General features: G+C 45.7%; 1 protein-coding gene across 3 annotated transcripts in view; it reads right to left on the reverse strand.

The window, feature by feature from the left end:
• The window catches only part of SERPINB9 (serpin family B member 9), a 13293-nt gene extending 12857 nt beyond the window's left edge, over window positions 1-436 (reverse strand). For all 3 annotated transcript variants that reach the window (XM_032424832.1, XM_032424830.1, XM_032424831.1), the window contains exon 1: window positions 36-436. The gene's annotated coding sequence lies outside the window, so the exon portion shown is untranslated. The remainder of the gene's footprint in view (window positions 1-35) is intronic.
• Between the last annotated feature and the right edge of the window lie 24349 nt (window positions 437-24785).

A 24785-nucleotide genomic window follows, 5' to 3' on the forward strand; every position in this document is an offset into this window, starting at 1 on the left:
GCTGCGCCACCGAGCAACTGTGCCACCGAGCCCACCGAGCAACTGCGCCACCAAACAGCTGCGCCACCGAGCCCAGCGAGCCGCTGCGCCACCGAGCAGCTGCGAAGTGAAGGGCTCTCTTTCTGTCAGCAGGGAGAGGGCCAGGTCGGCTCGGTTTCGCTGGCGTCCTCGCGTCCTCGCGTCCTCGCGTCCTCGCGTCCTGTCTCCAGGCCGGAGCGCGGGGGTTCTCCTCGTCCGCCGTCCCCGCCCTGCCCCGGAACGCCCCCACTTGCCCCCTCCGGCACCGCGCCGCTCCTCCCTCCGGACCCGGATCCCAACGACTCCAGGCCGAGCTCCGCAGCCGCGCCGCGGGTCCCCACTCGGGTGATTGGCACCCGCAGGACTCCGCCCGCCCCCAGGGCCCGAGACCACCCCTAGGCTTCCCGCCAGGGCGGGGGCGGTGCCTGGGCGGTGCCTGGGGGCGGGGCTCGGCGAGAGGCGGGGGCTCGGCGAGAGGCACCCTAGTCTATACCACCTGATCCCTCTCCCCGCGGACAGAGCCACACCCCCCCCCCCCAGTACACTCCATTCTGACAGGAAAGAGTACCCTTTCAGCCCTCCTCTTAAACCTCGCAGGGCCCTTAAGATAAGCCCGAAGCTCACTTCATTTAAATGGCTTATGCCCCACCCGTCCGCCTCCTCTGCCTCCAGCCTCGGCCTCTGGCCATCCTGACCGCCTTTCATTCCCTCCAAGTCACCCCTGGGCCTTTGAAAACACTGTATCCAACTCAACGCCCCCTACACTGATTAATGGTACTCACGCCACCACCGCCTGCCGGGCGTGGGCCTGCAAGAGAGCTCAGGAAACGGGAAGGACTCCATGAATTTGTGTGGAAGGCCTGCAAGAATTAGGATGGGTAAGAAGTGCTTGGATTTGCAGCTGCAAATCCCGGCCCCCCGGCCCCGCCGCGCGAGTGGGACCCTGCAACCTAAAGGGCTGTCGGCGCCCGCGGTCTGCCAGAGGCCTCCGCTCTTCTCCCTCCTCCTCTGCTCCTCCCCCCGCCCATGCTCTCTCTCCGTCTGCTCTCCCTCTCAAAAAAAAAAAAAAAAATCTTGTTTTAAAAGAAAAAGTATACAATTCAGTGATTTTTAGTCTGTTCACAAAGTTGTACAACTATCACCACGATCTAACTCCAGAACATTGTATCACCTCAAAAAGAAACACCGTGCCCATTAGCGCTTTCTATTCCCTCCTCCTCCGGCCCCAGGCAACCATGAAGCCATTGCCTAGGTTCGCCTACTGTGGGCATTTCCCGTAGATAGAATCATATATAATAGTCTTTTGTGACTGCCTCCTTTCACTTAGCACAGTGTTCTCAAGGTTGATCTTTGCTGGTTCAAGGTGACAATTATCTGTATTTCATTTCTTATGACTGATAATATAATAATATAAAGTGTGTACACATATATATCCATTTTGATTATTCATTCATCAGTTGGTAGACAATTGGCTGTTTCCCTCTTTTGTCTGTTATGAATAATGCTACTATGTACATTCACATATAAAATTTTGTGTAGACATATTTTCACTTCTCTTGAGTCTATACCTGGAGTGGAATTGTTAAATCATATAAGTCGTCTATATTTAACTTTCAGAGGAAATGTCAAAATATTTTTCAAAGCAGCGACACAATTTTACCACCATCATTGTATGTGGGTTTCAATTTCCTCTGTAATTCCTTCAGGTAGGCAGACTAAAGATGACAAAGAAATAAGGATCTACCCAAAGGAAGAAGAGCACTGGAAATGAGAACTATCAGGTAAATATATATAAGACTCTTTTTCTTATTTCTTAAATGTCTTTAAAGGATAACTGCTTTAATAAAAATAGTAATAATGTACCATGGGGTTCATAACACATAGGAAAACAACAGCACAAAAGACAGCAGAGTCCAATTCTAAAAGTTATGGGGAAATGCAAAGTACCCCAAATAGCCAAAACAATTCTGAAAAGTAAGAATAAAACTGGAGGACTAACATTACCTCAAAACTTATTATTAAGCTACAATAATGAAGATGTTGTAGTATTGACATCAAGAAAGACATTAGATCAGTGGAATCAAATATAGTCCAAAAATAGAGCCATATGTATATGATCAATTGATTTTTGAAAGAGGTGCAAATACAGATCAGTGGAGAAAGGATGGTTTTGCAACAGATGCAAAATGAGCTCAAAATGGATCATAGGCCAAAATGTAAAATATTAGGGTATAATATTTCTTGAAGAAACTTAAGAGATAATCCCTGTGACCTTAGCTTCAACAAAGAGTTATTAGATAAAAAGCACAATACATAAACAAAAAAAAAAGTTGAATAAACTGGACTTCATTAAACTTAAGAACTCCTCTTTGAAAGGCACTGTTATCAAAATGAAAACTCAAGCCACAAGCTGGATGAAAATATTTGCAAATCATGTATCTGGTTAAGGACTTGGTATCTATAAGAACTCTCAAAATGCAATAAACAAATGCCTTTCCAGTCCTGTGGGTTAAATTTTTTTTCCAAATCCATTTTAGAAAGCACAGCCCCTGAAATGGATGTGGTCTAACAGGGAACATAGTCTATCTTGGTATATTTTAATAAGAGCTGCAATATAAATGATAAGTGGTTCAGGTAAGAGGCTGATGAACTGAATCCAAATTTGAACCAGGAGCAACCATGCTTCAGTCCAAGTCAAAGAATAAGTCAGTGGTACCATGAGCAGAAGTGTAAATCAGTACTTTTTGGAGACCAGTTTGGAAGAAGCCTCAAAAAGTGCCCAACTTTTGTCTCAACAGTACTATGTTTAGGAAGATTTCCTTTAGAATATTAAGGATGTGAGCAAATAATTAGGATATTCATAACAATGCAGTATATAATATAAATAATTTTAATTACCCAAATTGTCTGAGTAAACAGATCACAAGAAATATGGACAATCCCACAATGCAATTGTATGCATATCAACACTGACTATGTGGAAAAGTAGTCACCTAGAAGAGGGTTTATAGTAAGGAGGGGCTACGAAAGTCTATGACTAACTTGTGTGAACAGATGATTGTAGGTTTATATTTGCATATAGATGTTGGTTCGAAACCCCCCTGGGAGCTTCCCTGGTATAATCTGAAACCAGCCTCATGCTCAGAGATTGGGGAGAGACTGAAGAAAGAGGCAGGCCACCCTAGCTTGGTAGGTGGCAGTTTTATTAAGCAAAGGGAACTTACATACAAGGCTTGTCTTGGGCGGCAGCAAGGTGAATGGATCCCCACAGCCACCCACCAGATCTTCAAAAGTTTAGAAAGAGGCCTTAACTGGGCTCAGTCACATATACCACGCAGGTGTTTTCCACACCACGTCAGTATCTCAAGACTATGTCCTTGGAGTGGCCTCTGGGAGTGGCAAAGGCAAGCAAAGCCCACATTCCAAGGACGGGGGGAGGCTGTCGAGCCTCCAAGTGCCAGTGTCCAGCTTGTGATCTTCCCCAACAGCATAGACTAGGGAAGGAGATACATATACGTATATCTCCCCATCAACAGCAGTGATCGCTAGGTGTGGATTTGCGGACAACTTAAATTTTCTTTGTATTTTCTATAGTTTCTAAATTTCTGCCACAACACATACTCATTTGTAATCAAAAAAGGTATTAATGTAGGGAGGTCCTTTCTTAAGCAAGGGAGATGCTTGAGCTACATGTGGGATTACACAGGCCATGGCTCCCAGGCGTTGGTGAGTTTGTGAGGGTTTCTTTGCGGGCTTTAGGAGAAACAGGCAGAGTTTTGTGTGCGCCTCCAGGGGACAGGGATGGAGAGGACTGCGGGCGTCCGCTTCGGAGGTCCACCTCTAGCCTGAAGCTCATTGCTGGAGCCCCTGGGCCTGTATCTGGCTTGTTCTCACAAGGGACTCTCGGAGATGTGGAGCATGCAGAGCTCTCTGTGCGACACTGAAGAAGACACTGAGAGACACGGTCTCAATTGTTGGGGAGACAGACCCTGGGTGGCTGCAGGGCTAACATGTCAAGATCTCTGGAATTGCGAGCCATGGGGCCTGGGCACCGGCATCTCCTGATGAGGTTGGCAGGGGTGGGCGGCAGAGCTCGAGGTGATCCTAGGACAGAAGAGCAGAGGACTGGCCCAAGGGTCCCTGAGATGCTCCAAGGACACCCACAGATAATGAGCACAGCCTGGGAAGGGAGCCATCTCAGGTTATATAGGGAGGGCAGAAACGCTCAGGGACACCCTAAATACTGCAAAAGAAGCATAGCGTTCTCAGCCCCAAACTTCACACATCTGAAGCCTCAGTTATTCGAGCAGCCCCCGAATGCTCAGAACAAGCATTCACAAATCCGCCCAAGTGCACACATTTTATTTTGCTGTTCAAACCACTGCACTGATTTGGTCACACAAGATTTAAATTAAGTCACGGTAGGCAGAAGGGGAAGGGAGCGCATGGACAGCTACTCTACCTTTTATGTGCTTTCATCACTGGTCGCCTCTGCAAGGTGTCTCTGCACGACCTTGGATGCACACTTCACATTCCAGGGAAGTTGGCCTTGGCTTCCTCAAACACACCAGTCATTGCGAAACTTTGGAGAAAAGACTGCAAGCCATAACTCTCCAAAACTCGAACTTTCTTTAGTGAGCTTTTCTGGATTTGTCCAGGCTCTGAACTCAGATGTCAGTGCTTTTTCCACGTGGAAAAACAGAGTTAAATGGTAAAATCCAGACGACAACAACATGTGCCCATGCACACACTTATTATCCCCCACCTGTCTCCCAGCCCCACACCCCCTGTGCAACTAGGTGGTAAGTTCTGGTCCGAGACAATGCACAGATAGTTTTCTTCTTATAAACACATCAAGACTCTTCCCAAGTTCTCGAGTTTTCCCTGTCCTCCCTAGGACACTAGAGTAAAACAACTGGAAAACAACAGACCAGCAAAGGTTTTTTTTCTTTTTCATTTTTTCTTAAAGATTTATTTATTTATTTTAGAGAGAGAGAGAGAGAGAAAGAGCATGAGCGGGGGGTGGGGGGGGGCAGAGGGAGACTCCCTGCTGGATGTGGAGCTTGATCCCTCGACCTTGAAATCATGACCTGTGCCAAAATCAAGAGTCGGACGCTTCACCAACTGAGCCACCCAGGTGCCCCCAGCAGAGGTTTTCAAAAAGAACTATTTTCCCTAAACTCATTTAAAATATTTAATTTCAAAATTCTCATAACCAATTGTTACACTTATATTCATGCTATATACACATTACTGTGAGTCAAAGGACAGTCTGACAAAGGAGAGGCCAAGATCAGGGCTTGGACCTCTGACTGTGGAAGAGAAGGAAATCAGGGAAGGGTGGTGTGCTTCCTGTGAGCCGAGAGCAGAAATGGGAATTAGAGGAGTGTAGCGTCAGGCATCCCTGTTTGCCCTCACACTTCCTGCCTGCCCTGGAGTTAGCTTCTGGTCCCCCAGGAGCTGTCACTCATTCTGTGCATCCACAAAGAAGGAAGGAAGGACAGAGAGGGGGCCTCCATTTGTATCTGCTCCTCCCCTTACCTAGAGCCCCAATAAGTGCCCCTCTTCAGTGACAGCTCATGGGATACCAGCTCTAGTCCCAGTCTCTCCTAATTTTCTTCAAGTAGCCATGACAGATCTCATCCACGGCCCCACAAGGGAAGCGCATTCTGGTCCCATGAGAGAAGGCGGGGAAATCAGGCAGGCCCCCTCAGCATCCTGGGCAGTGGTGGGCTGGAGCTGGCTCCTACCTGCAGCAAGGGGCCATTCTTAAACTTCCAGAAACTTGTTGTCAAACTCTTGGTAACAGAAGTTAGCCATGGTGAGAGCGCTTACCCCACAGGAACCAGCAAACATTACTTTTTTTTATTAACGTAGTGTATTATTTGTTTCAGGGGTACAGGTCTGTGATTCAGCAGTCTTACACAATTCACAGCACTCACCATAGCACATACCCTCCCCAATGTCCATCACGCATCCCCCTCCACTTCTGCAACCCTCAGTTTGTTTCCCGAGATTAAGAGTCTCTTATGGTTTGTCTCCCCTTCCGGTTTTGTCTTGTTTCATTTTTACCTCCCTTCCCCTATGATCCTCTGTTTTGTTTCTCAAATTTCTCATATCAGTGAGATCATATGATAATTGTCTTTCCCTGATTGACTTATTTCACTTAGCATAATACTCTCTAGTTCCATCCATGTTGTTGCAAATGGCAAGATTTCATTTTTTTGATGGCTGCATAATATTCCTGTGTGTGTGTGTGTGTGTGTGTGTGTGTGTGTGTGTATACACACCCACACATATATACCACATCTTCTTTATCCATTCATCTATTGATGGACATCTAGGCTCTTTCCATAGTTTGGCTATTGTGGACATTAACCAGCAAACATTATTATTCAGGGTTTCCACCTACCCCCACCCCAACACATACACATCACCTCTGGGTGATGAGCCAGTTTGCCAGCAACATTGATCCTATACCTTCTACCTACAAGTTTACTTTGCCCTCCTGGACTCTCTTCCTTCCTGTCAGAGAAAAAGGTCTCTCCTCCTGTCTAAGGTAAGTTCCTCACTTGTACTTTAGATCCTTGTTACTCAAAGTGTGGTCCATGGACCAACGGCATCTGTATTATAAACAAGCTTATTAGAAATAAAAACTTGAAGTCCACACCCAGACCTACTGAACAGAGACTGCTCTAAACAAGATTGCTAAGGCAGCCATAACAAAGTAGCACAGATTGAGTGGCTTAAACAACAGAAATTTATTTACTCACAATTCTGGAAGCTTGAAATCCAAGATCAAGGTGTCAACAGATTTGGTTTCTTCTGAGGCCTCTCTCCTTGGCTTATAGATTGCGATCTTCTTTCTGGGTCTTCACATAGCTCTTCCTCTGTATCTATCTGTGTCCAAATTTCCTCCTCTTATGAGGACATCAGTCATATTGGGTTAAGGCCCACCCTAATGACCTCCTTTTTACTTTTACCACTACTTTAAAGACCCCGTCTCCAAATACAATCACATTCTGAGTACAAGGCGGTAAGGACTTCGACATATGAATTTTAGGGAACACAACTCAGCCCATAACAATTTGTATACATATTAATGTTTGAGAAACACTGTCTGGATCAATCCCTACCCTCTCTTTCAAGACTCTTGTTCAATAATTATTAGGTCTTCAACAAGCACCCCCCCTTCAAAATAAAGAATAATGTCCTTATATTTTTGGCATACTCTCTTCTTTGCTTCATCAAACCTTGCCCTTACTAGCAATTCCACTTTGGAATACCCAATAGAAATGCATACATGAGGGGGTGCCTGGCTGGCTCAGTAGAACATCCAATTCTTGATCTTGGGGTCCTGAGTTTGAGACCCAAGTTGGGTGTAGAGATTACTTTAAAAAAGAAAGAAAGAAATGCATACACATGTTCACCAAAAGACATGCAGTGGTATTCATCCAGCACTACTTGTGATAACCCAAAGTTGGGAACTCCTAGAATGCTATCTAGTGGGTGGAGTTAAAAAAATGAGCTCAGGCTGGAATCCACCGACACTCAGACTTACTGCTGTGGGCTTACCATGGCCAGATGAGTATTGTCATCAGGAAGCAGAATGACATCAGGTCCGCCTATGCACAGGGCAGCCCCAGGTCTGGGGTTTGCACCTATCTCTATACCCTGTTTTAAATTTAGCTTGCTTAAATATCATATGTACTATCTCTGTCTCCTCATAAAAACAGGAAGTCAAAATTAGATTACTGAAACATGAACACAGCTTACCCCCCAAATAATACATCTAACTGGAAGAACCCCTTGGGGACAGACAAGAGAGTTTTTACTTCTGTATGATCTTTATGCTGATACCTATAAAATCTTCATCAGTACCTCTTAGTGTTGAGTACAGAGTGCTTTTGTCCCCTCAGACCAAATATTACCAGGTGAGAGAGAATAGATCAGCAAATATAGAGAGACCTAAACTTTCTATATTAGTTTTGGAAGGAGTTGTGTTTTTGTTCCTCTTTTGAGAAGCTGCATAAAAAACACCCCCATGGATTTTCTAATTAAAAAATATTTCTCCAAGTTAAGACGATCATCAACTAATATCCAGACCTTTGGGAAGAAGGTTCTGGTTAGAAAAGATATTGCTGGCCAAAGGGAATGATCCTTTCATCCTGAAGAGTTGCCCAGTTATGTCATATAAATGTAACTATAAAGCTTAAAAATAAATTCAAATACATTGTATACTTTTGTATCTTTGAGCAATATGCATATTCGGTTGATGGAGGCCAGATCCAAGCTATAGCTCCCACCCATCATCCCATTCAAAAGGCAGTGTAAGAAAGTGTTTAAAGTTAGCCTTAACATCCAGTAACACTGTTTTTTGAGCTCGGAATTGTAGAGCCATGAATCTTAAGACAACAGATAGGCATCCTTGTCCCTCACATTGCAAGAAGGTGTCTGAATAAATGTAGAGCATGATGGCACGATACACACGTGCTGGCTGCCTCTGGGCCCCAGGACTTAGAGGAAACTTACCTCCAATCCATATCATATCACCAAGGACAGAAGCTGGATTTGACCAAGGATGAAAAAACAGAACTCTCACTACGAAAATGGTTCTAGGCTTTTTCTCCCTTCCTCCCAGTAAAAGATACACAGGGGACATGAAATCCATTCAGCAATAGATTAAGAATTGAAAGTTGCTTTTTTTAAATTAATTAATTAATTTATTTTAGAGACAGAGTGAGCAGGGGGAGGGGCAGAGGGCAAGAGAGAATCCTCAAGCAGACTCCCAACTGAGCACGGAGCCCGACTCAGGGGGACTCATTCCAGGACCCTGAGATCATGACCCGAGCCAAAGGCAGACACCAAAATCCTGTCAAGCACACACAGATAGGCATCTGATAACTAGGTCAGGATGCTAATCTCAAGGAGACCACGCCCCAGCTAGGCTCAGTCCCCCTTTCCTTCCTGACTTGAAGACTCCCTAAGCTAGCACCTCATACCACCACTGTGTGATGCAGTTCCCTGTCTCTTCTGTGACTCTTCTGTGTCATTAGCCAAGGACAGTGCCCCTAGCTCTGCCTGAGGGAACTCTGACAGAATTCCTTACAGAGAACAAACACTGAGTTGGGTTCTAATCTGCATGGGTTTCCACAACTTAAAAAAAATTTTTTCCCCTTTTAACATGTTTCTACCATAAATACTTGCACATGTTATGTTGCATTTCAAGATTCATTAACTCAATTAACAAAAAGAGGAAAACCATCTACTATCTATCTGCCTGTCACTGTGCTAGGTCTTGGCACCAAGTTGAAGACGTAATATCTGACCTGAGGTGACTTACAGTCTGATGAGAGAGGCCGAAAATACAGAGATGTACTTTCATGGTGTTATGGGGAAACGGATGGTGGCAGCCATGCTCCCCAAACCTCAAGGACATCCCTGTCCCACACCTACACTCCATATGGACTCCATTGACTTTTCTGTCTCTCTCATTAGCCTGTAAGCCTTAGGATAGCCTCACTCTCCTATACTCGTTTTTGTGTCAATAGTATCAATCACAGTGTCTGAAACATATTTGTTGAATGACTGAGACGCTTCATAGTGGGGTGTGATCATTTAAAAATATTATAGCTCTCCAGTGGGACAAAGAGGGAACCAGCATTTTACATCTGGATCGTCATAGTAACAAGAGAACAGAGAGCAAGGAAGGTCTTCTGGGAATGGATTGGGATAGGTCTGGAGGGGTGTGTGTGTGTGTGTGTGTGTGTGTGTGTGTGTGTGTGTGTGTGTGTCAGGGTGGCTGTTAGGGAGAATGTACTGGCGGGGAATGATCATTGAAAAGTAAATTTGAGACCAAACAGAGAAGGATCTGTACCCAATACACTAAAACCTAGAGACAACTCTCCCATGATTATTTGGTTTCAGATATAAAGAGCTTGGCAGTTGGCTCTCATCCTCTGCTCATCACGTGTTTTCAAATATTTCAGCTTTTATAGAAGAGGAAGTAGAGTGGAAGAGAAGCCAAGCAAGCAAGGAGAGTGGTGGGTGACTCCCTGTGTCTCCAATATTCTCCAATAATGAAAGATCAGGCTGATGTTCAAAAATGAACATCAATTAACCAGATGTTTCTTAGAATGACCAGTGCTTATCCAGGAAGACCCAGCCCACCAAAGGACCCAGGATCATCCCCAAGGAGATTGAAGCCCAGAGCAGGCAACCTCCATGGGGTGGCACCACGTATTTGTGACTTACAGAAGAATGCCTGACACAGCCAACCAGTGAGATGGTCAGAATCACTCCATCAGTTCATGAATCTCACAATAACATCACCCTGTATATTACTTGGTAGTTTTTGTTTGTTTGTTTTGCTTCACTTATTGCATTAAGGAAGGGTTTTTCTGGACTAGAGAATTTTGTAGAAGCTACCCAGATTTAAAGTCTCAGTTTAACAATAAGATTTTTATTTAGAAAGACTCTTTTGTCAGTAGTGTGGATTTATGAGACAGAGGAAAAGACCAGGCTGGACTTGGAGGACCAGTCATGTAGCAATTAAAAAAATAGTGTAGAAGATACAGTGAGACTCTGAACGCAGGCAATAGCAGTGTGGCTCAGAAAAGGGGGCAAATTTAAGAGATCTTGAAGGGGAATCAGCCCAACCACCAGCAGTAAGACTGGGGAGGACTTAGGATGGCTGAGCTTCTGCCTTCTATAGCACAATGGGGAATAGGGAGTCAAGGGGGAGGAGCAGGTTTGGGTGCAGGAGGATAGACATACTGAGAGAGAGAGAAACAATAAAAAAAGAACGACATAATTCAGAAGTAATATTAAAATTCAAAATTATAATTACAGAAGTGTATTTCTAAGCACGTTTTTAAAGCAGTAGAGTTATAGTCTCCAAAGTACTATGCTTCAGCTTATGATTTCTTTTACTTTACATTGGTGTGAAGGTGACATGCATTCAGTAGAAACTGTTCTTTGAATTTTGAACTTTTCAAGGTTAGCCATACATGGGATGATCCTCTCCCACGATGCTGGCTGGCAGCCGCAGCTCCCAGGTGGCCATGCAATCACCAGGGTCAACAACCGATATGCTTACAACCACTCTGTACCCATACGACCATTCTGTTTTTCACTTTTAGTAGTATTTGATAAATTACATGAAATCGTCAACACTAAAATAGGCTTTGTGTTAGATGATTTTGTGCAATTGTGGGCTAAGCACAGGGTATATTTAGCACTTTTAAGGAAGGCTGGGCTAAGCTACAATGCTTGATAGGTCAGGTATATGAAATGCACTTTTAACTCTGGATATTTTCACTTGATGATGGGTTTATTGGGGCATAACCCCACTGTAAGTCAAGGAAGATCTGTACTTTATCCTCTGCCCTTCTGTAGTTCCTCTTCTATTTTCCTTTTCATCCAATGTGTGAATCCCACTTACTGAAAGGAAATTACACATTTTTTTCTCCAAAGGTGTCAGCAGTTTTGAGAAAGCACTGCTTGCAACATCGGTTAATGTCATTGAGAAGTGAGTGGAACCCTTGGTGAACATCACCATCTTTGTTGCCAAGTGTCTGTTAACAGAGAACACCACCAACCACTTCAAACATTTCCTTCTAATTGCCTTCTAGTGACCTCCAAACAAATCTCTGTACTGAAGATCATGTGGGTTCCTATAGGAAAAGGAGTTTGATTTAATTGCCTAGCACGGGCTTTATCAACCACATCATTACTGACATGGGGCCAGATGATTCTTGGCTGTGGGGGCTCTCTGTGCATTTCAGGATGTCTAGCAGCATTCATGGCTTCTACCTACTAGGTACCCATAGCACTTCCTCCATTATGACAACTCAAGTGACTCCAGATATTGCCACGGGTCTTCCAAGGGGACACCATTGCCCCTAGCTGAAAACCAATGTAGCAAATGTATTCCTATCAGAAAAGTATGATAACAGGAGGCAGAAAGAAAAGAAAAAAAATAGGTCTTTGGGATTGAATCTAACATGGCCTCAGGGAAATGAGAAAGAGCAGACATAAAAATGAAAATGTCTCACTAGCAATTTTACAGAAGTTCTCCAGACCAGATTATGATTAAACGTCAAGTCAGAATAGAAACTAAGGTTGTTCCCGTATCTCCCACCCCAACCCAAAGTCTCCCTCCTCCAGTGAACAGGAAGAAGGAACCTCAGGGTAACCCCACTGAGGTTCATTGCTGCACTGTGGGGGAATGTTCATATAACCCCCTGATACTACGTCAAAATGGTCCATAAAGCGCAATGCTCTGGGACACTTTCACCAGATCATGATAGAAACCCAAAACACAAAGAGGCGAAGAACTACTTCCCGAAAACATTACCCACTACTTCATTTGTACAGAAGGTCACACATAACCCACTTTGGAGATGATTATGTGTTCCCTCTAAACGACTCCAGAAGATGTAAGTTCTCTCATTTGTGTTGTATTCTTTCACTACACATAATCACACACTAAAAATGACCCATTTACAAAAGTTCATTTAGATAACTGCATTTCAATTTTAGATAGGTTTTTAAGAAAGTTCAAAATAAAACAACATTGAAAGCCTTTGTCTTTTTGTGAAATAGAGTTGTAATTTTATCTTACTCATCAAAGATGCAATTTTGCTATAATATACTGATGCTTTTGTCTGGATAAAATAACTTAATCGCTTGATTCCGCCCCCCCCCCATGAACACTATCAGAGATTCTCTGTCCTACACAATTTACCTTTCTACCCATTTCTGCTCTTTCTCCATCACCATGGTGCCCCTCCTGCTACCAATGGGCCACACTGGTTTTCATCAGCTGGTGCGAAGGTGTGAAAAGATCAGCTCTTTGGAATCACAGCAAAAAAGCATGGCCTTGTTCTTCCTGTGTGACAAGCATGCACACCTGGGACATCTGGGCAGCAGGGTTTCCTTTTGTTGCTATGAAGACCGTGGCCAGAGCAAAGGAGATGCTCAGGGCCAAGAAAAACACATGTCCTGACTTCTACTTTTTCCCCCCACATTCTTTTTTGTAAATTTCATTTCATTTCATTTAAATTCAATTTATTAACATATAGTGTATTATTAGTTTCAGAGGTAGAGTTCAGTGATTCACCAGTTGCATATAACACCCAGTGCTCATTCCATCAAGTGCCCTCCTTAATGCCCATCACCCAGTTACCCCATCCCCCCACCCACCACCCCTCCAGTGATCCTCAGTTTGTTTCCTAAAGTTAAGGGTCTCTTATGGTTTGTCTCCCTCTCTGATTTCATCTTACTTTTTTTTTCCCTTCCTTCCCCTATGATCCTGTTTTGTTTCTTAAATTCCACATCTGAGTGAGATCATATAATAATTGTCTTTCTCTGACTGACTTACTTTGCTTAGCATAATACTCTCTAATTCCATCCACATCATTGAAAATGGCAAGATTTCATTTTTGATGGCTGAATAATATTCCAGTGTGTGTGTGTGTGTGTGTGTGTGTGTGTGTGTGTGTATAAATATATATATATATATATATATATATATATATATATATATATATATACCACATCTTCTTTATCCATTCATCTGTTGATGGACATCTGGGCTCTTTCCATATTTTGGTTATTGTGGACATTGCTGCTATTAACATTGGGGTGCAGGTGCCCCTTCGAATCAGCACTTTTGTATCCTCTGGATAAACACCTAGTAGGGCAACTGCTGGGTCATAAGGTAGCTCTATTTTCAACTTTTTGAGGAACCTCCGTACTGTTTCCCAGAGTGACTATACCAGCTTGCATCCCACCAGCAGTATAAAAGGGTTCCCCCTTCTCTGCATCCTCACCAGCATCTCTTTTTTGCTGACTTGTTAATTTTAGCCATTCTGTCTGGTGTGAAGTGGTATCTCATTGTGGTTTTGATTTGTATTTCCCTGATGCCAAGTGATGTTGAGCATTTTTTCATGTGTCTGTTGGCCATTTGTATGTCTTCTTTGGAGAAATGTATGTTGATGTCTTCTGCCCATTTCTTGACTGGATCGTTTGTTCTTTGGGTGTTGAGTTTGAGAAGTTCTTTATAGATTTTGGATACTAGCCCTTTATCTGATAAGACATTTGCAAATATCTTCTCCCATTCTGTAGGTTCTTTTGGTTTTGTCAGAAAAGCCCCCAAATAGCCAAAGGAACATTGACAAAGAAAACCAAAGCTGGTGACATCACAATTCTGGAGTTCCCTCATGTTTTTAATGAGCTAACGGCAAAAGTACCATTTGCAACATAAGCAAATCTGTGACCTAAAGGATCATCAGGGAAAGTTGAGATCTAAAGCATAACCCAGAAGCACATCAAGTCCTTTTTTAGTCACCTTGTCATTAGTACCTCTGTCAGTGGACACTGGGTGTGGTCAGCAGAATAATGGCCCCTCAAAGATGTCCACATCCTAATCCCCAAACCCTGTGACTGTGTCACCTTACATGGTAAAAGGGACTTAGAAGATATGATCAAGTTAAGGACCTTGAGATGGGGAGATTATCCTGAATTACCTGGGTGGGCTCAATGAAATCACAAGAGAGAAGCGGGCAGGTCAGAATCAGAGAAATGAGGACAGATGTAAAGCCCAGACTATGCGGGGCCATCAGCCAAAGAATGGAGGCAGCTTCTAGGAGCTGGAAAAGGCAAAAAAATTCTCCCCTAGATCATCCAGAAGGAAGCAGCCCTGCCGACCCGTTTTGGACTTCTGATCTGCAGAACTGTACAATAATAAACTTCGGTTGTCGGCAGCCACTAAGTTTGTGGTCATTTGGTAGAACAGCAATAGGAAAAAAAGACACTGGTTTGTTCACAACGCAGCTGATCCTGGCCGCCTGGGCACGACCATGAGCAACAAGATTGCCCCAGGGTCGCAGACACCCTCCAGGACCTGCTTCCTGTGCCCTTGCCGACAATGGCCAACTTCTGCGTGCCGGGCCCTGCTGGAGCCCTTGACATGCATCGTCTCGTTCTGCTGAGGTCAGTGCCGTTTGCGCTCCTGCCAGAGGCAGCAGGCGGCCAGGACAGATGAGGGCAGTTTGAGGCCAGAGACTGAATCATCTCAGGACCGCCCCCCCGCCCGCCTCCCGCCGTTGTTGCTCATTCTCTCTGTCTGGCGTGTCTCTAATCTAATTTGTAAACGATGGTCTATGAATAAATAAGGTAAATAATGTAATTCACTGTAAATAAAAACAAAATTTTGGTCACCGTGCCATGTGGAAACAGCTGGGCAGAATTCACCAGACCTGGAGGGTTGGCTTGAGACAGTCTGATCTAAAACGTGAGCAATGTAGAAAAGACACATTTTGCTTTGAAACAGGGGGACTCCAAAGAGATACACCATTTTCCACTACGGTGGCTGACACGGGGCCAAGGAGGGAACCAGAGGGCCTATGGCACGGACAGCAAATACGAATCTAGCGCCACTGGGTGGGCATTTTGCACTAGAGACATTCTTCTGGGCCCAGTCGTAGCTGGATGACCCATGCTTCCAGGAAAGGAGCGCAGGACTCATCCACATGTACATAGAAAGAAGGAAAAGAGAGGCCCTCCAAGGGAAGCTTTATTACCAAACTGAAAGTTAGTACAGATCACTATTCGTTATTATAAGTTTAACAAATTATTATAAGGTTTCAATAAACCTTATTTAACAAGAGGGGCTGTTTTCTGGCTGGGCTACTACTCAATACAATATTGAAGTTCATCAATGCACCTGTTTCCCTCACCTGCTTTGCTGTTATAATTGAAAACATTTTGGGAAACAAAGCGACAAATCAACCATAATCCCATAGCCATGCAATCTGGTTTTTTTTTTTTCTTATTTTATCTTCTTTTTACATGGTATGTATATTTTTAGCTCAAAAATTTTAAAACCACATAAGAAATATGGTTTCCAGTTTGGGAAAATGGAAAATAAGCAAAACAAAGTTACTGGAAACTCCACCCAGAGATAAGGATCATTGTCCATAGATATGAGGTTTTAAATTTTTTCTTCAATTGTGGTAAAATACACATAACGAAGCTTACCATCTTTACCACAGTTAAGTGTGCAGTTTGAGGCCCTGTGACACCCGCCCTGTTGCATTACCATCTCCACCGTCCGTCCACGGAGCTCTTTTCATTTTGCAAAACTAAAACTCTATACCCATTAAACACTAACCCCCCCATTCCTTTCCCATCGCCCCAGCCCCTGGCAGCCCCCCTTCTACTTTCCGTCTCTGAATTGGACTATTCTAGGTATCTCAGAAAAGCAGAATCATACATTTGTCCTTTTGTAACTGGCTTATTTCACTGAGCATAATGTCCTCAAGGTTCATCCATATTTTGGCCTGTGTCAGAAGCTCCTTCCTTTTTCAGGCTGTTATCCCATTGTGTGCAGACACCACATTTTGTGCATCTATTCATCCATCTATGAACACCCAGGTTCCTTCTTCCTTTGGCTATTATGAATAGTGCTGCTGTGAACATGGGTGTACAAATATCTGAGTCCCTGCTTTTATTTCTTTTGGGTAAATATCTAGAAATGAAATTGCTGGACCACACGGTACCTCTATGTTTAATTTTTTGAGGAACCACCATAGTGTTACAGACGCATTTTCACAGGCAGATGGGTCATCATCTGATCTTTTGCCTTCCTATTTCCTAGGGGGTTGCAAAGTGCCTCACTCTGCAGTTTTGAAAACGTGCTCCATTAAGTCTTGGAAAAGTCTTGTGAGTCTCTTAGGGGCACAACCAGAGGAGAGTGGAGCTGGGTGGTGAGACTAAGGAGTTGGGGATCACCGTTTCAATACGAGTGTCTCCACGGTTAGGTGTTTTATGTGACGCTTCCTCCAAAAATAGTTGTTTAAGAGGGAGTGTCTCACATTAAAAAAAAAAAGTGTGAAGGCCACTCTAAATATAGATCAGCCCCAACCAGTACAATTTATTTTAAGTCTCAAACAATGTGCAAAAACATCAACAAGAAAGTACAATAGTGGTATAGTTTGCAAACCCTACACATAATGGGTCATGTTAAATGTTAAAGTTCCTCAACTGTCTTCAAATCACAATGGCTCTCGGGAGCCTTCAGCTACACAGCTTGTCCTCGAAGTCTGCAGTTTCTGGAAGGCTGGTGTGTTGGCCATGGGCAAGCCCCCGGCAGAGCAGGGTCCAGCCTCCTCCGGGCCGCTTCCAGCCCACACAACCTCACCTTACACGTTTTGGACAATGTCTGGCCAGAAAGAGCTACTCAAACTCCGAAGCACTTGGGTCCACCCACTAAAGAGACCCAGAGAAGGAGAGAACTAGGTAGAGACCACAGAGACACAAATAAAATTTGAGTTTGACCCTACTTGACCTTGAGAGTTTTGCCCTCTAGATGAAGCAGGCATAAACCTAGGCTGGTGAGTGTGCGTCTGTGTGGGTGTGTTTAATCGTTCTGTCTGAGCAGGTCAAAGAATGAACTTGAATATCCCATCAATCTCAATCTTAGATTTTTTTTTTTTAAGATTTTATTTATTTATTTGACAGAAAGAGATGTGGCGAGAGAGGGAACACAAGTAGGGGGAGCGGTAGAGGGAGAAGCAGGCTTCCCGCTGAGCAGGGAGCCTGATGCAGGGCTGGATCCCAGGACCCTGGGATCATGACCTGGGCCGAAGACGGACGTTTAAGAACTGAGCCACCCAGGCGCCCCTCAATCTTAGATTTTAACTACTTTGACTGCCTTGTTATGGCCTACTTATGGCTTCTCCTGTTTTTTCTCTTCTTCCATCTCATTTCCTTGCCTCCATTCCTTTTCAGCATCCAGGTGCTGGGCAGTAGCGGCATTTCCCATCATTATCCACTGCAGAGCCAGGACACACAAGCGTGCATGCACCTCGCAGTGTGCTTCTGGAGCGTGTCTCAGCTCACACCAATGTCAGCAGGGAGGAGGGAGGGAGCAGAATGACTCGTTCTTCCACCTCTTGGTGCCTCAGTCCCCTTGATCAGTAAAGCTTTTGAGAGGGTTCGAACTTTAAACGACGTGGATCTCTGGGGGCACCTGGGTGGCTAAGTTGGTTAAGCAGCCCCTCTTGGTCTCAGCTCAGGTCAGGATCTCAGGGTCCTGGGATCAAGCCCTATGGGATTCTCTCCCTCCCTCTCCCTCTGCCCCTCCCTCTCAGCGTGCACTCTCTCTCTCTCAGATAAATAAATAAACAACATGCACCTCCCAGCAAAAATCTAAAAAGGCATTCATTTCAATACCACACGAACAACACGTGTGGGCGCCAGGGCCACGTGCCACAGGGGAAAGGTCTGATTTCCAGCCATTACGATGAATTAGCTTCAAACCAGTTGTCCTTTTACAGGTGAACAAATAAGGCCTTGAGCGATTAAATTACTGTCCTCAGGTGTGGCAGAAAGAGTGACAGAATCTCAAAAGCAAGGCTTCTGCTTTCCAGTATGGAGGAGCCCCCCAGGAGCCTTGTAGGCCTGTGAGCTCCCTACTTCTCTACACGCTGCCCTAAGTGAGTTTATTCAAAGAGCATTTATGTAGAAATTTCCTTACATGGTTTGGGGGATGAAAATGCAAACTCGGTGCTATAGGTCCTCAGCTGGAGCCCAGCCGCCAGGGGAGAAGAGATACCTGAGTGCATGGCTGGCCCGAGAGCCATGAGCTCGGTGACAACTGCAGGAAGGGCACGTCCACACGGGGCCTAGGTGAGTGGGCCTGCAGGCTTTCCTGTGAGACTGTGGTTAGAGACAGAAAGGGAGGCTACCTCGTGGCAGGTTGACGAGTCTGAACTTGGTTTGGAAAGTCATGCGTGGTTTTAAACAAATGTTGGGTATGAGTACTTCGGAGTTTTAGAAAAATCACGTGGCCCACCATGGGCCGGTGGGAGTCGCTGGGAAGCCCATGGGGAGGCCACCTCAGCAGACTACCAGGCGCTGGGATGCAGACATGTCTTTGTCGGACGAGGAGGAGAGAGAATTGCTGGCCCGCGCGACGGGTCACTTAGGCTTAGGGAGCAGGAGAAGTCAAGGATCTGTCTGGGTTTGCGGCACACTTCGGCTGAGCCAGGGGCCACGGGGACAGCTGCAGGAGGAAGCCGGCTCAGAACGGGGAAGCTGCCACATTCCCCTTGAGGTTTGTGGGACCTCCCAACCGAACCCATGAGCAAGGACGGCCAAGGACTGCTGCGCATTCGGGCCGGAGTCTCAGAATCAGCAGGGATTCTCCTGTTAGGAGCCATTAGCTTCCCTATTCCAGGAGCTTCCATGTGGTTGGATGAAATTCCTAAGAATGTGTAGTGGAGACACAAGGAAAGAAATTCAGCTAGCTCTGAGAACTTTCCAGTATTTGGAGGCAGTAAGAGGAAGGAGGAAGAGGTGCCTGTGACCCCTTTATGGGAAATGCGAGGAGAACAGAGAGAAGGGGGAGGTGTGTGTGAGGAGGCAGGGGAGGCCCTGGGGGCAGCTGCGTCTGAGTAGGAGGCCTCAGAGGCAGAGGAGGAGGAGGATCTGGGACGAGGAAGTGAGTTAAGGGAGCTCCTGCCATGCGACCCGAGGGGCATCCTGGTGAAGAAGCATTTTTCCAAGTTGAGGGGAAGCGACAGATGAAGGCAATAGGTTAAACGGTTTTGTTTTGTTTTGCTTTGTTTTGTTTAATCAGGGCAAAAGCAAGAACACGAGGTCATCAGTAAGCCACTGGCAGAGGGACCAGGCAGATGTGCCGCTGGGATTGGCCCAAGGGAGGTCGTGGCGGCTCCAGGCCTCCCTCTCAAGGCCACCAAATCCAATGCAGTGTCACCACCCACCCACCGCTGCCCACGGGCCACATGCCCGAGGAAAGACACCCAGGCCCGCACTACTAAAATGCCCAGGCCCCCCGGGCTTCTGCTCCCAGGCCTCCGAGGCCACAACTCCAGCGCCAGGCCAGGGTGGGGGGACAGCCGTCCCCCCCGCCGCATGTGATGCCCTCCCACCCCCAAGATGCTGTGGAGGGCTCTCAGGAGGACCCCTGGCACCCGCACCCGCGCGGCTCTCCTCTTTCCCCCCCTCCCGCTGTCACCCTCCTACCTCCTCTCCCTGTCTGCAGGTCCCCTGCCTGGGCTCTCCCTCCATTCCTCTCCCCTGGCTCACCTGGAGCTCTCTCGGGAATGTTCCAGCCTGGGCCCCTGAGGACCTCCCCAGTTCCTGCACCTGGAAGGTCCTGCAAGCCTGGTGACAGGAAGGTCTTGTTGGAAACACGTGTGCCTTTTTATTTGGGCTCATGGAAGTGTGGCCAACTCAACTCTCCTTACTTGACCTACCACCTCTCTGCCCCTTCTGTTTCAAGGAAAACAGACCCCTCCCTCTTCCCCAAGGCCTAGTGGTTCCATTAATTGCCTTCTCTCCTCTAGGTTTAATTTCTTGTACCGCGTGGGAGTCATGTTATTCACATCTCATACATATGCCCAGTCTCCCCCATGTTAAAAACCAAGTAACCACACTTCTCTTACTTCTCATGGGCCTGTACTCTATTTTTCATTCTTCTCCTGATAGTCAAGTTTCTTTAAAAAGTATACACTATTGGGGTGCCTGGGTGGCTCAGATGGTTAAGTGTCTGCCTTTGGCTCAGGTCATGATCCCAGGGTCCTGGGATCGAGCCCCATGTCTGGCTCCCTGCTCACGGGGAGCCTGCTTCTCCTTCTCCCTCTACTGCTTCCCCTGATTGTCTTCTCTCACTCTTTCTGTCGAATAAATAAAATCTTAAAAAAAAAAAAAGTATACACTGTTGCCTTTTTCCCATATTCTGATTTATTCCTTACCCACTGCAGTTTGACTGTCACCCCAATATTCCCCAAAACTGCCCGCCTAAGGTCACCAATGACTTCTAATTGCCATAGCCGAAACGATATCTCCTGGCTTATATTTCATTTTATGTTGGTAATGTTCAGCTCTTTCGCCGTTGCTGCCCTCCCAGGGTTTCCAGAGGACCTTCTCCTGGTTCCTTTCCTTTCTTTCCACATTCTTCCTTCCACCTGAAATGTCCCATCTTTCCATTCTAAGCTCTCTTCTTTTCATTCTGTCATATGCTCTTCTTGGATGACCTCTATATGCATGGATTCAAGTTTTGACAGTTACTGATTACGTCCAAAGCTCTGGCCTGTCTCTTGAGCTGTAGGCATTCCCAGTCTCTGTACTACTAGACATCTCTCAGAAACCTGGGGTGAGCCTTTTGCCCCACTCCCAAAGCTAAATGATCAATGGTCCTGTCACTTCTACCATCTGAGCACCCTTCCCGTCCACCCTATCCTGGTCACCTCCATTGCTTGCGTGAGGCTCTCCTCATTTCTCTCCTTCATCTGATCCATGCTGACCTGCTCTTCACACGGAAGCCCAAATAATCATTCCAAATCTAATCATGTTACAGCTCAGCTGAAAATCCTTTATAACATCTTCTTACCCCAAAGATCAAGTCCAAACTGTCAATCAAAGAGTGTAAGCCCTTTAAAGTCTTGGCTATGTCTTCGTTTCTTTCGAGCTGTGGTAAACTTTTTGTGGTCCCTCCATATCCTGCATGCATATTCCTCTACATGTACAGCGGGGCACCTGGCACCCTAGCTTCTCTATCAAAATGCAGCTCAAACAGTACCTCCTCCAGGAAGCTTTCCCAGATATCCCCAAGTAGTGTATGCCTCTTTTGTTTCAAAAAATCCCATGGCCATTCTGAACCCCAAATCAATTAAGTGAGGATCGCTTGAGCAGGAACCCAGGCAGTAGGATGGATTCCAGAGTGCGGACCATGGACCACTGAGGGAGAGTTCTCTGATTCTCAATCATTCCCCATGTGATTATGGAGAACGGCAGGTTCAAATTCTGCAGGGCAAGGTGGGCAGGCTGGACACCCAGGGAGGGGCTGATGCTGCAGCCCATCTGGAGGCAGAATTCCCTCTTCTTCGGGGGACCTCAGTTATTCTCTCTTAAGGGAAACTGATTGGATGAGGCTCACCCACATTATTGTGAGTAATCTGCCTTACTCAAAGTCTGCTGATTTAAATGTTAATCTCATATTTCCCAAGTCCCCACTCCTTGATGTGGTTTTTCTGACTGCCTTGGCTCTGGACTTCCGAGACCCCAGGAAGGACACACACCTACCTCACTCCCGGGCTGGGCCCTGGGACCTCCACCTCAGACTTCCTCTTGTCCAGGAGCGCTGTGGCGTCCAGGCACAGTGGAGTTCCCACAGGTTGAGATCCTGTAGCCCATGTGGTTAGATGGGAGAACATCCCACACTGAAGAGTCAGCCGAGACTAATTGTGAGGAGGCCTCCTGAGCCTTCGCTGGGGATCCAGATGTCTGCGTTCAGTGACCAGCTGCTATATTCTCCAGCAAGAGCCTCTCCTACTTCCCCCACCTCACCTCCCACTCTCCCCACAACATGCTCTGCAGGTTCTCGTGGTTTCGAGAAGGTGTGGGGGAAAGAGTGCATGTGCCTCTCTTGACTCATGCCAGGAGAGCAGAGGGAGAGTCATGAACCATCGGAGCTAGAAAATGCATAGACTGCAGACTGCTCCTCCTGGTTTCCAGGAGGGGAGAGGACACGAGGCAGCGTTTGCGTGGTTCCTTCGCCGTGGGACAGTTCGTGGAAGAGACCAGCCGTGGTCCATAGGCCTCCTTCCCTTAGCTCTTTCTGCCATACCCTGTAGTGACAATATTGTCACAGGACAGTATGAAAGAGTGTCCCACACATCCTGTTTGGGAGGAGGAGTTGAAGGACGGTGAACATGTGTCACAAAGGGCGAGGGCGTGGTTGTGTGAGTGCTTACGGAATGTGGTTTTCACTTCCTGAGAGCAGCCAGACTACATGGCTCCGTGCAGCCTTCTTCCTCCTGATCTGTGATGCTGCTTTGCTGGAACAAAACCGACACTTGTTTTTTTTTATGTTCAGTTAGCCACGGTATAGTACATCATTAGTTTTTGGTGTCGTGTTCAATGATTCATTAGTTGCCTATAATCCCCAGTGCTCATCACAGCATGTGCCCTCCTCAATACCCATCAGCTGGCTACCCTATCTCCCCACCCCCTCCCTTCTGAAATCCTCAGTTTGTTTCTCAGCGTCCATAGTCTCTCATGGTCTGCCTCCCTTTCTGATTTCTCCCCCTTCAGTTTTCCTTCCCTTCCCCTAGGGCCCTCCACCCTATTCCTTATCTTCCATATATGAGTGAAACCATATGAAAATTGTCTTTCTTTGCTTGACTTATTTCACTCAGCATAATCCCCTCCAGTTCCATCCATGTTGATGTAAAAGTTGGGTATTCATCCTTTCTGATGGCTGAGTAATATCCCATTGTATATATGGACCGCATCTTCTTTATCCATTCATCCGTTGAAGGGCATCTTGGTTCCTTCCACCGTTTGGCTATTGCGGACATTGCTGCTATGAACATTGGGGTGCATGTGCCCCTTCTTTTCACTACATCTGTATCTTTGGGGAAAATACCCAGTAGTGCAATTGCTGGGTAGCTCTATTTTTAACATCTTGAGGAAACTTCATACTGTTTTCCAGAGTGACTGTTGCAGCTCGCATTCCCACCCACAGTGTAGGAGGGTTCCCCTTTCTCCACATCCTCACCAACATTTGTTGTTTCCTGTTTTGTTAATTTTTGCCATTCTAACTGGTGTAAGGTGGTATCTCATTGTGGTTTTGATTTGTATTTCCCTGATGGCTAGTGGTGTTGAACATCTTTTTCATGTGTCTGTTAGCCATTTGCATGTCTTCTTTGGAGAAGTGTCTGTTCATATCTTCTGCCCATTTTTTGACTGGATTATTTGTTTTTTGAGTGTTGAGTTTGAGAAGTTCTTTATAGATCTTGGATATCAGCCCTTCATCTGTAATGTCATTTGTAAACATCTTCTCCCATTCTGTGGGTTGCCTCTTTGTTTTGTTGACTGTTTCCTTTGCTGTGCAGAAACTTTTTATCTTGATGAAGTCCCAAAAGTTCATTTTTGCTTTTGTTTCCCTTGCCTTTGGAGACGTGTCTTGAAAGAAGTTGCTGTGGCCAATGTCGAAGAGGTTGCTGCCTGTTCTCCTCTAGGATTTTGATGGATTCCTGGCTCACATTGAGGTCTTTCATCCATTTTGAGTTTATCTTTGTGTATGGTGTAAGGGAATGGTCCAGTTTCATTCTTTTGTATATAGCTGTCCAGTTTTCCCAGTACCACTTATTGAAGAGACTGTCTTTTTTCCATTGGATATTTTTTCCTGATTTGTAGAAGATTAGTTGACCATAGAGTTGAGGGTCCATTTCTGGAATCTCTATTCTGTTCCATTGGTCTATGTGTCTGCTCCATTGGTCTATGTGGCCAATACCATGCTGTCTTGGTGATCACAGCTTTATAATATAGCTTGAAGTCAGGCATCGTGATGCCCCCAGCTTTGTTTTTCTTTGAAACTGACATTTCAACTTGAAAATGATCCTCTGCTTTTTTGCCACTCCTGCTGAGTTCAGTGTGCCCCTCCACACTAACATGTGCATTCTCTTCTCCCCAGTTTTCCCACCACTTCTCTCCACTCACGCCGACATAAAACCTTCTTGGGTGCTATTTGGCGAGTCTACAGCATTAATGAATCGCCTACGGAAGATCTGCTTCTGTCCTATTTCACTCCCCTGCTACCCTGCAGCTAGTACCATGTCACAGCAACACGATCCTAAATTCAGAGTACTCAGCTATCAAGGGGTCACGCAGATCACCCAAAACATGCTCATGTTCAAATGTTTCGATTACTACCCAAATGAAAGCATGCT

The sequence above is a fragment of the Phoca vitulina genome, unplaced genomic scaffold, assembly GCF_004348235.1.
Source record: "Phoca vitulina isolate PV1807 unplaced genomic scaffold, GSC_HSeal_1.0 scaffold31, whole genome shotgun sequence".
NCBI classification, from domain to species: domain Eukaryota; kingdom Metazoa; phylum Chordata; class Mammalia; order Carnivora; family Phocidae; genus Phoca; species Phoca vitulina.